This window comes from Cimex lectularius, unplaced genomic scaffold (genome assembly GCF_000648675.2).
Source record: "Cimex lectularius strain Harlan isolate CLEC.00 unplaced genomic scaffold, Clec_2.1 scaffold268, whole genome shotgun sequence".
NCBI classification, from domain to species: domain Eukaryota; kingdom Metazoa; phylum Arthropoda; class Insecta; order Hemiptera; family Cimicidae; genus Cimex; species Cimex lectularius.
Window position 1 is genome coordinate 469,286 of NW_019392848.1, and position 10,280 is coordinate 479,565.

A 10,280-nucleotide genomic window follows, 5' to 3' on the forward strand; every position below is an offset into this window, starting at 1 on the left:
TCTTCCGTTTGGTCTGTCAATCAATGTGTAAAAAGGACACGATTGACAAAATAACACATAAAAAATCACAACCATTTTCCAAGAGCATCATGGTCCACGCAAGTTTTTCTATTTATGTTTAAAAAAAATATGTTTCACTCTGTTTTGATTTAAAAAACTATGTTTTTGATGCAAAATAACATGAAAAACAGCTAGATTTGTTAAATAAATAAATACCGGTTTACACGGCCCAATCAGGTTTCTTCATCGACAATTAGTCCACTTACAATCTTTCTGGTCCGGCTAGCTTGCTGTTTTGGTCTGTTTGCCTGACGTGTTTTTGCATTTAGCCATCTTTAGTGGTCGATCTAAGGGTTATTTGGTCAATTTTGTTGGGTTTTTTAACCGACGCCAACCAGCGAAGTCCTATCTTATTTTTGTGGTCTTTCAGACGCGATTTGCTTTTTCGCCATCGTCAGTATTAAATATGCGACGGAAATAATAGGCAACGATCAAACTGCATTATACTGTCATTTTTGTCTCGTCTTTCACATTGAATCAAACTATCCGTCGGATAATTTTCTTCTAAGCACAATTTCTATATGTAAAAGTTGTCTATAATTCAGTTCTAGGATATTTGTATAAATACCACTGCTAGTCTGTGTATGTAGATCACAACATGATTACTAATGGCAAAGGTAGAATTTTAAAATTATCTAATTGAAAATTATGTTTAAGCAGCTATATTTTATAAATTACTGTAAGCAAAACAAATTTTGAAATGTTGACTAGTGTATTTCCACAGAGCCAGAAGATATTCTGAGGTAGTACTTTAAAGTTACTTTCTTTCACTCTAATTTTCAATTAGTCGGAAAAAGTGAAAACTCAATAGGACTCATTGTAAATAATAGAAAAGTATATTGGTTTGTATTTTATTAAATTTGTGTTCACTTCGATTCTGATTGAATGATAACTAACAAGACAACACTTCGAATTAGGAAAAAAATTATTCTGTAATAATAATTAATAATAAATAATTAAAATTGTCATATTTTTATCTGTAATCATAATATTTCGTTTATTGTTGGTCAGGCACGTTTTGACATTTCACGAGGAGAGTTGTTTATCACAGGACAAGAAAGAAGAAGAACGATCAAACTAGCTTAGTATTCGGTAGATCATTCAACAACAAACCTTGAAAAAATAATTTTGACCAAATTTAAATATAGATTATGTTAGTAATTTAATTAAAGTAAATTATAAGATTATTTATAACCCATTTGTCCGTGTATTTTTCCTGAGACCTCTTAAATATTTGAATCGACCTGTGCGTGGTCTGCCCTTTCTCTTGGTGCTCTAGCGTTGAACTATGCTGACTATGTTTGCTACGCACTGATTTTAATAAACAGACGATTTTCCTTCATCACATTCCAAGCGTACAGGCCTGTCAAAAGTTTTGCCACGTCGCCCATCGGAAATATGCCCCTGTGATGAAGGAACTGTAACAGTACGTTACACATCCGTTGCGGTGAAACTTTTTATCGACGGCCGGCGATTTATCTCACCTTTATCTTTCCACAAGTATTTAGTCGAAATTAATGAGCCAGCGACAATTAATATTTGACCGGGTGAGAGTGGAGCTATCTGATGAAAACGTATTGTGTAATGTTCCTTTCTATTGCACTTTGCTAAGTAGGATGCCCTGGAATCGCTGAAAAGATTTACAGGTGACAGTTTGAAAACTTCAGAGGATTCTCTTTAACTGGCTAGGAAATCTTCTGAAACATGATTCAGTGTAAACAACTGTAGAAACTTTTGATTGATACACGTGAACTAGAAGATGTATTTATTTATTTGATTTTTTTTTATTGAATAAGCGGTAGTAAGAAGTTGATTTTGGTCATTAACGTAGCTCTATAACGAGGTGCCAACTTGTACTATTGTCACCTCATATCAGCCTTTGACCATCCAGGACTCTTAGCTTTTAATGACCGAGAAACCTAAATAAACATCTTGAAGGTGTATAAATCCTGCAAGTCCTTTAATATGCTCGAGTACTTTACATCTAGTGCCAGCTCTCTGTAAAGAATAAAGAGTAAAGTTTTCAGAAGTCACCGGTCTTGAACCTGAAGAAGCTTTCTTTTTCTCTTTGAACTCCGACAATAACTTTTTTTACTACTTGTAACATTTTCGGTTCGAAACAATCGAAATTATTGGAACTAGACTACTTTCAGCAAATAGTAGGTATAGTCTAATCTTTTGGTCAAAAAATCTTCCTCTTTATCTGTAGTAGTTGAATAAGGCTTAGCGTTCAACATGACAAGATCACCATGAAACCTAAACAAGCATATCTTGCTGTGTACAAATCCATTGAATGTTCGCTTCATATGCTCTCACATTTTACACCTGGAGCAAGTCCTCTCTAAAGTGTGAAGTTTTCAGAAGTCACCGGTCTTGAACCTGAAGAAGCCTTCTTTTCCTCTTTGAAGTCCGACAATAACCTTTTCTACATCTACTTGTAACACTTTCGGTTTGGAAGAATCTAAATTATTAGAACTAGCATACTTTCAGTCAGAGAAGTATAATATTTTGCCCAGATAATGTTCTCTTTATGGCTTCAGTCGGCACTGTCTTAGGAGGGCGTGAATCTGCAAGATTAGCCACTTTTAAACTGTTATTCAAGTGCAAGCTCATGGTGCTAACTACAGTATTAACATCCGTCTCCAAGAGAATAATGTAATTAGGGGTGTAACTTGGTAGGCAAAACAACTTTTTTTAAAACATGTTCAAAACCAACGCTATAATTGCAACGTTAGTATTTTTTGATATAACCGCCTACATATATAGCATTTTTTCAGTGCATTTTTCACACGGTGCACAATTTTAAGAGGAAAAGTAAACACCTAAAATTTTCCAATCAGGCAAACGGCAGTGCTATGCAGTAAATGAGTGCTTGTATTTTTTAATTTTTAATTTGATTTTTTTGCAGCACTTCTAAAACATCTTAGATCTAAAACATCTAGGGATGAACTTTCCTCATATAAAGAATAGATTTTCGATTTGGGTATTTTAAATTACATAATTCGATTTAACTTAATCTGGCCATATAGTGCTTATGAAAGTATTCCACATGGTTATTTGTCGAACACGTAGCATGTATGGTATGTTTTAAAAGATACATGACCATTTTGCACCAATAATTTAAGTTTATTTATATTCAAGTTTATGTGTAGTGATTATATATTTCTATATAATCCTGAAAGGATAATCTGGCCGAACCATTACCAACACATTTTTTCCCTTCGTCGGCTCTTTTCACTTCAAAGAAGCCGACGCCTTATACAANCAATGTATACCGGGTTAATATGTCCAAGTATACCGGGTTGGAATACAGGGCCGCTGGACTCGAACCCAGGACCTTCACCTTACAGTGATGAGCGCCGTGTCACTCCTAAACCGTTGCGGCCACCGGCGCGACGCCCCCGTTAACTACTATTGTTGTTTTTTTTAATGTGCAGTTTAGTTAAACGATTTTTTGGTGTATTTATACTATTTTTATAATATGCATTTTTCACTTATTTTCGCTTTTTCATCATTTTTAATTTACACCAAGCTAGTTTTTTAGAAATCTTAATATTATTTTAAGATCCATATATGTATTTAGTAGTAATAATTGACCGTATTAATTATTTTAATTAATTATTCTTTTTATGTAAGGTCTTGGTTGAGATGAAAAAGCTAGGCGTGAATCGAAGTAACGATAGCTCAAGTTAGAGCAGTGGCGTATTAAGCAGGTCGTGGGTTCGAATCCCGCCCATGACACTAGCTTTTTCGTATCAACCAAAACCTTAAGGTAGATAAAAAGTATGTACAATTAATTAATATTATTGCAATAGTTTGCGCCAAAATCTAAACTATTGGCTTTTTTATTATGTATTTTAGGAATTAGTTTTTTAAATTAGATATTTTTAAAAGTCATGAAATATCGGAATATAATAAAAAAATTTGTTAGTAATCAGTTTTTTATTTAAATTTTTTTTCACTATTTTTGTAATGTATATGCATTCTAAGAATTTGTCTTTTAAAAGAGTTCGAAATCCAAAATGTGTGGGTTTTTTAAAATTTGGTATATGTTTTGGGTGGTTTGTATGTTGAGAAAGAGCTGTGTTATTTTTTTTATTTTATAACATTGCTATGATTCTTTAACCGGTTAACCATATTTTTTGTTTGACCGTTATATATTTTATCACATCAGTCCAATTAATTTAGTAAAATTCATTAATTTTTATTTATCTTTCTAATATTTTTTTATAAGGGGATAAAAAACTGGTTTCTTATCGTAAGTTTTGTAGATCAAATATTTGAATAGAAATATTAGAAATTGCCAAAATATATCAAAATGTTCTTTTCTAATCTGGAAATCCTTTCCTAGTTACAAAAAATATTATTCGAAAGTATCTCTATCAAGTGATGAACTTAAATACTTGAAACTAATCCTGTTTGTTCAAAGGAATAAAAACTTATTCCTCTGTTTGAATGTTAAAATATATTGCGATGTAAACGTACAGCGTAATAAATTAATAAAATGCACAAGGCGTCTAGTCAAGAGATGACTGAACCTTTATTTCATACTTTTCCCATTAGCATTCAAATTTCTCCTTCCTGCGTGTTCATCGTGACTTCGTAACGAACGTACAGCGAAGCTAATCCCCTAATGTTTTAAGAAACATTCGTCAAGTTTGAAAAATTCTACATACCACGTGTCAACCGGCAGGCCGTAGTCTCTGCATGTCAAGTCGCGGTCCGGACGTGATGGAAGACTAAGAGCTCATTTGTAAAAATTATTCCATCTTTTGGTCTGAAGTGCAAATTCTCCGTCGCAGAATGAATGCCAATTACTCGTGGGTTAGCCCGTTCGACGAACCGATGTTCTACCGTACAGTGTTGACTTTTTTCCATTCGGAATGGAAGAGAACCGGTCGGAGAAATAGAAACTTAAATCACGAGACGAAGTTACTCGTCGCCCGACATATCCATGCCCTACTAATAAGCCCATCAGCCCGCATTCCGCGCATCAATGATGACAATTAAATCGTAATCGTCGCTCCACATCCTATCTCCCGCCATAGAAATCCGCAATCTTAAACACTGCCTTGTAAAAATTGGTGTCCAGCCTTAATTATTACTTACCTGACAGTTTCCGTATGTATCTAAAGCATGCTAGTACGGTTTTTTGTGACTATAATATGCCCTTACACGGAACGTAAAACCGTGAATTTATTTAAAAAAAGGACTCAATGTCTGAATTTTCTAATTAATACAACAATAAAATATTTTATCTACACGACATGAAATAGTCCGCTAGACAAAGCAAAAGTTTTGGAAATCTCATTGAGGTCTGCGGGGTAATGCACCTATATTACTATTCGTTTTGGTGAGTCTTTCCTTGATGTTTTGGTCTATCAGGCGCGATCCAGCATTTGATTAACAAATTAAGGATTTTGATATTTATATTTATTTATATTATTACTCATTATNGTTTAACCGAATGTATTTCGGTTGTATCTAATCGTTTTGGTCCGTATTTCCTCTCAGTTTTGGTCTGTCAGGCGCGGCAGACTTTCTGACCATGATAGTTGGAAATTTCAAAGGGACGCCCATCGAAATAGTAAATAAATATGAATATCTCGGCATAATTTTCACCGCCAACTTTCCCTTAACCTTCATTTCAAAAGGAAAACACAAACAGCTAAATTTGCTGTGAATTTAATATGGCAGAACTTCGTATCGCACAATGCCATACCTGTCAACAGTAATTTCAAACTGTTCAAGCTGTGTGTCACTCTTTAGTGTGTTATGCCGGTCAGGCGTGGGTCTACAGACGGTATGATATAATTGAGTCCATTCAACGTTATTTTGTTCGAAAAGTCTATCGCATACCGCCGTACAACTCAAGCTACATGATTTATCTGGAATCCTCGACAGACCTCAACTTTATATATTCTTTCAAACTTCATATTTCCTACGTTCACAGTGTTCTAAATTTTCGCAATCAACCGGTTACCTAAACTAACTGCAGTAGAAATTATTAGCCACAAAATATAGTGGTTTTTCCGCCCGGAGGGACATGACGCAGCAATTCAACCCGTACATTGAATTTACACGGGAAAACGTCAAAGATTGGCCAGTTTTGCTTACAACAACCGTACACATTGATAAATGTCTAGCACAGGCCCATAAGTCATCCAGATTCCTACTGTATAGGGAACTTGCGCTTGATGGAAACTTATTTAATATGTGTGTGGTGTTTAGTGGGATTTAGAAAACATTTTCTTTATCATGCCAACGTTTCGATCTTTATTGAGCCCTGAAGATGATCTCAATAAAGATCGAAACGTTGGCACGATAAAGAAAATGTTTTTTCTAAAACCTACGCCACACCAGACCGCATCTCACGATATCCCAATAATTATTTAATATGCCTGAGGATGCCAGAATGTCTTCTGTCCCGTTTGCTTGCTGTTTTTTTAAAAATTAGATGTAAGTTGCTTCCTCTCAACTATAATCCAACAAGACATAACTTCCTCGACCCGTGTTCCCTATGCAATAGAAAGGCCAGAGAAGATACCTTCCATTTCTTAGCAGAATGTCCGATTCTGGCAGAATTCAGATTGAGACACACCAGTTGAGATGGGAAGTTGGTGTCTGAGTGGATGGATAGCTCAAGTGGTAGAGAAGCGGCGTGTTTAGCCGAAGGTCGTGGGTTCGAATCCCGCTTGTGACACTAACTTTTTCATTTCAACCAATACCTTACATAAAGATTCATTAATTGAAAGAGTTTATTTGGTCAACGGGACCTCGAAATATGGCCATTTCATTTGTCGTCGAGAATCCAACCCGATTACACATTTGAAAAATGGCAAAAAGGTGGGGTTGAGATGGGAAGTTAGTGTCCGAGTGGATCGAGGTCACGATAGCTCAAGTGGTAGAGCAGCGGCGTATCAAGCCGAAGATCGTGGGTTCGAATCCCGCTCGTGCCATTGACTTTTTATCTCAACTAAAATCCTTAATTAATTGTAATTATTAAAGAGGTGTTTATGTCACTTAATGTTATATTTAACAGGTCTTTTTTCCCCTAGAGATTACTAATGAGATGCCCTGCTCAAATCGTTAAAATATAGTGTAAATCAGTTTAATAATAATACGTTTCATATGCTTGTTTATTAAATTATTAAGTAACAATAATTAAAAAAAAACCTTTTGCTCGTTTTTCCGGCAGACGGTGGTCAACTATAGCCATAGTGTGTTTTTATTTATTTTTATAACTTAACTTTTTTGTAACTAATTACATTGAATAAAGTACATTTTCCTTTCATTTCATTAACGACTGTTCTACCAACTGCTGCTGGTTTTCTGTCAGATTCTGAAATGTGTCTGACGGATGATGCCAGGTAGTCAGATTTATTAGCTGATTTCATGTATATTTTGCTCTGTTTAATATTAGCATAACAAAAATTTAACTGCAAAGTGAAGTCTTGAGGTCTGCGGATTGCTGAACCTAGTTACTTTGTTTGTCGGTCCGTCTACCCTCGCGGGTTTTGATGTAACTCAATCGCGTTTTAGCTCTGCGCCATCTTCAGTGAGGAACTGAAAAACCCGCGAGTGTATAGACCCAGTGCCGGTTCAACGTGTGTCTACCGACTTACGGAGCAATGCCCTCCATCAAGTTTGGTCGTGTTCGATCATTCTGGTTACCTATCCTTGCCGTTTTTTGCTTGTAATAAGCAGTGTGCATTTCGCTATCTTCCTCTTCTCATAAATGTCTATTCGCTTTTCAATTTGCAGCTAATTCGGACGTCGTCCTTGTTTTTATTCTCGTTTATTATTTTACTGTCGTTCAGTGAAACAGGTTCTTGGATTGCTCCATAGGTGCAATTCCAGTGAACCCTCATATTTAATTATTTTGGATTTCGCCTTGGACGAAAATCCTTTCACCCGACGTGACCAAGTTTTAAAATAAACACTCAATTGAAGCATTGATTACTGAGGATCGATCAGATCCGAGGATCCGTAGAGTATCATTTAAAAAAAATATTGCTGACAATTTTGTTTATCTGCCTGTTATCTGTGCTATTCAAGAAGGGCACGTGGACAAATATACGATGTTTTCTTCCTGGTACGATATTTCTTCAAATTTCCTATTATTGTATCAATAAAATTCCGATTTCCAAATTTAGTGTATGTTGATAATTAATTAAATAAATAAAGCGAAGTCAAATGTCTATAAATGACAAATGTCTATTTATCAGCATAATTTAAATAGAGTAAAATATAGAAAATCAATTTGGGTTTAATTTTTATATTGCCGTAAATTAATAAATCATTTGTATACCTAAATGTGTAAGATTTATTTAAAAACTTTGCCAATTTAAGAATATATTTGAGCTAATCTTAAGTAGTATAGTCTAAAGAAAAAGGCAAAGTTAAAATCCTAAGGCTCATATGTTTCTTTTTTCTCAAAAAATAACGAAATTATGTAAACAACTGATTTTATTCAAACAAAATCAAAACAAAAAAAATGAATTAAAGTTTCGTACAGAATTTCATATAAAGTTGTGAAAAAAAGTGAGTTTCGGATTTTCCATGTTACTACAATAAAGCTTAACATAAATAGCCGTTGGTCGATTTGAGAAAGCGTAATGAAAAAGCAGGATCAATGTCTTCGGTTTCAGAAACGTTACAAAAAGGACCTGTCCATTTAACACTCGGTTTACTCGAGACTATTAAAAATAGCAACATGATGACTATGGTGTCTCCAAAGGCGGCGCTGGGGATCGTCGCCGGCATATTCGGCATCCTCTTCGTCGGCTACTGGGTCTATGTCGACAAGCAGAAGTTAAAGGACGTCGACTTCAAGCAGAAGATCAAAGACAGGAGGAAAGCGACCAAGGTGAAATGCCACCAGAGGAGCCAGCCCAGGTGCCCGGTCACGGCCGATCAGGAGGACATCCAGGCATTCTTCCTCAACCAAGTCAAGCTTGGAGAAGAGCTTCTGGGTCAAGGGGACTTGGACGGAGGTATAGACCACCTTTGCAACGCAGTCACCATTTGCGGCCACCCCAGCCAAATACTCGAAATCTTACAACAGACACTCCCTCCCAATTTGTTCCTCACTCTTCTCCAACGCATTCCCAATCCAAACCAGAGAATATCAGAAAGGAACGATAACGTCATGGTCGAAGAAGACGTCGAATAATTATTCTTCCACAAGGAGAAATTGAGTGGGCCGTGTTGTGTATCTCAGTGTATTTCCACTTGATTCTCATTGAGGGGTAAATAAATCTCCATTTTTAATCGAACAAAAGTTTTTTTTTACATTTTTCTCTTTTAATACAACTGACCAACCCATACAACCATCAATTTATTTCATGATACGTCTATGTATAGTGACTTCTGTTCTTTCTAGCGACAAAGACTGATAATGAAAAAAGATACGACAATAAAAAATGCAAACTGATAAAATTTAGTACCAGTAATAATTTCCAACCGAAATAATATATTGTGCAATTAAGTTTGAAGGAAGGTTTTTAGTTGAGATGAAAAAAAGTTAATGGCACGAGCGGGATTCGAACCCACGATTTTCGGCTAGATACGCCGCTGCTCTACCACCTCGATCCACTCGGACACCAACTTCCCATCTCAACCCCACCTTAAGAGTTTTCCCTCCTTTTTGCCATTTTTCATTCAGAGCAGCGGCGTATCTTGCCGAAGATCGTGGGCTCGAATCCCGCTCGTGCCATTAACTTTTTTCATCTCAACTAAAAACCTTAATTAATTGAAATGTTAAAGGCTTAGTTGATCTTAGCGACTTAGCAAGAGCAACTAACGACGCCGATTAGCAAAAAAGGGGTTTAAATGATCTATTTTTGGCATTCCTGTTGGGCCCTCGTGGAAAAAGAGAAAGTCCAAAACGTGAGTTAAATGTGTGTAATTATCGAAAAAGGGGCAGAGTTGGCTTTTCAAAGAGATTAAGCATTCCTATAAAAATTTACCAAGTAGTAAAATAGCTTTGTACCTAAATAGGTAAAAATCTTGTTTTATTGAATTCTTATTAATTATTGAATTATTATACAGGAAACAGAATCCAGTTGTGCGAAAAGTGCAAGATCCGCCTTAGGTCAAATTCTGTTGTATTTTTAAAGAATTAAAGACGCCCAATTTAAGCACGTTTTCTCTCTTAATAACGAATAGCATATTATTATCGTACGTTGCATAATAAGAATAATTACACGAATCTGAAA

General features: G+C 35.6%; 1 pseudogene; it reads left to right on the top strand.

Moving 5' to 3' along the window:
• Window positions 1–8,513: 8,513 nt before the first annotated feature.
• On the top strand, window positions 8,514–9,343 carry LOC106661946 (annotated as a pseudogene).
• The last annotated feature ends 937 nt before the right edge of the window (window positions 9,344–10,280 follow it).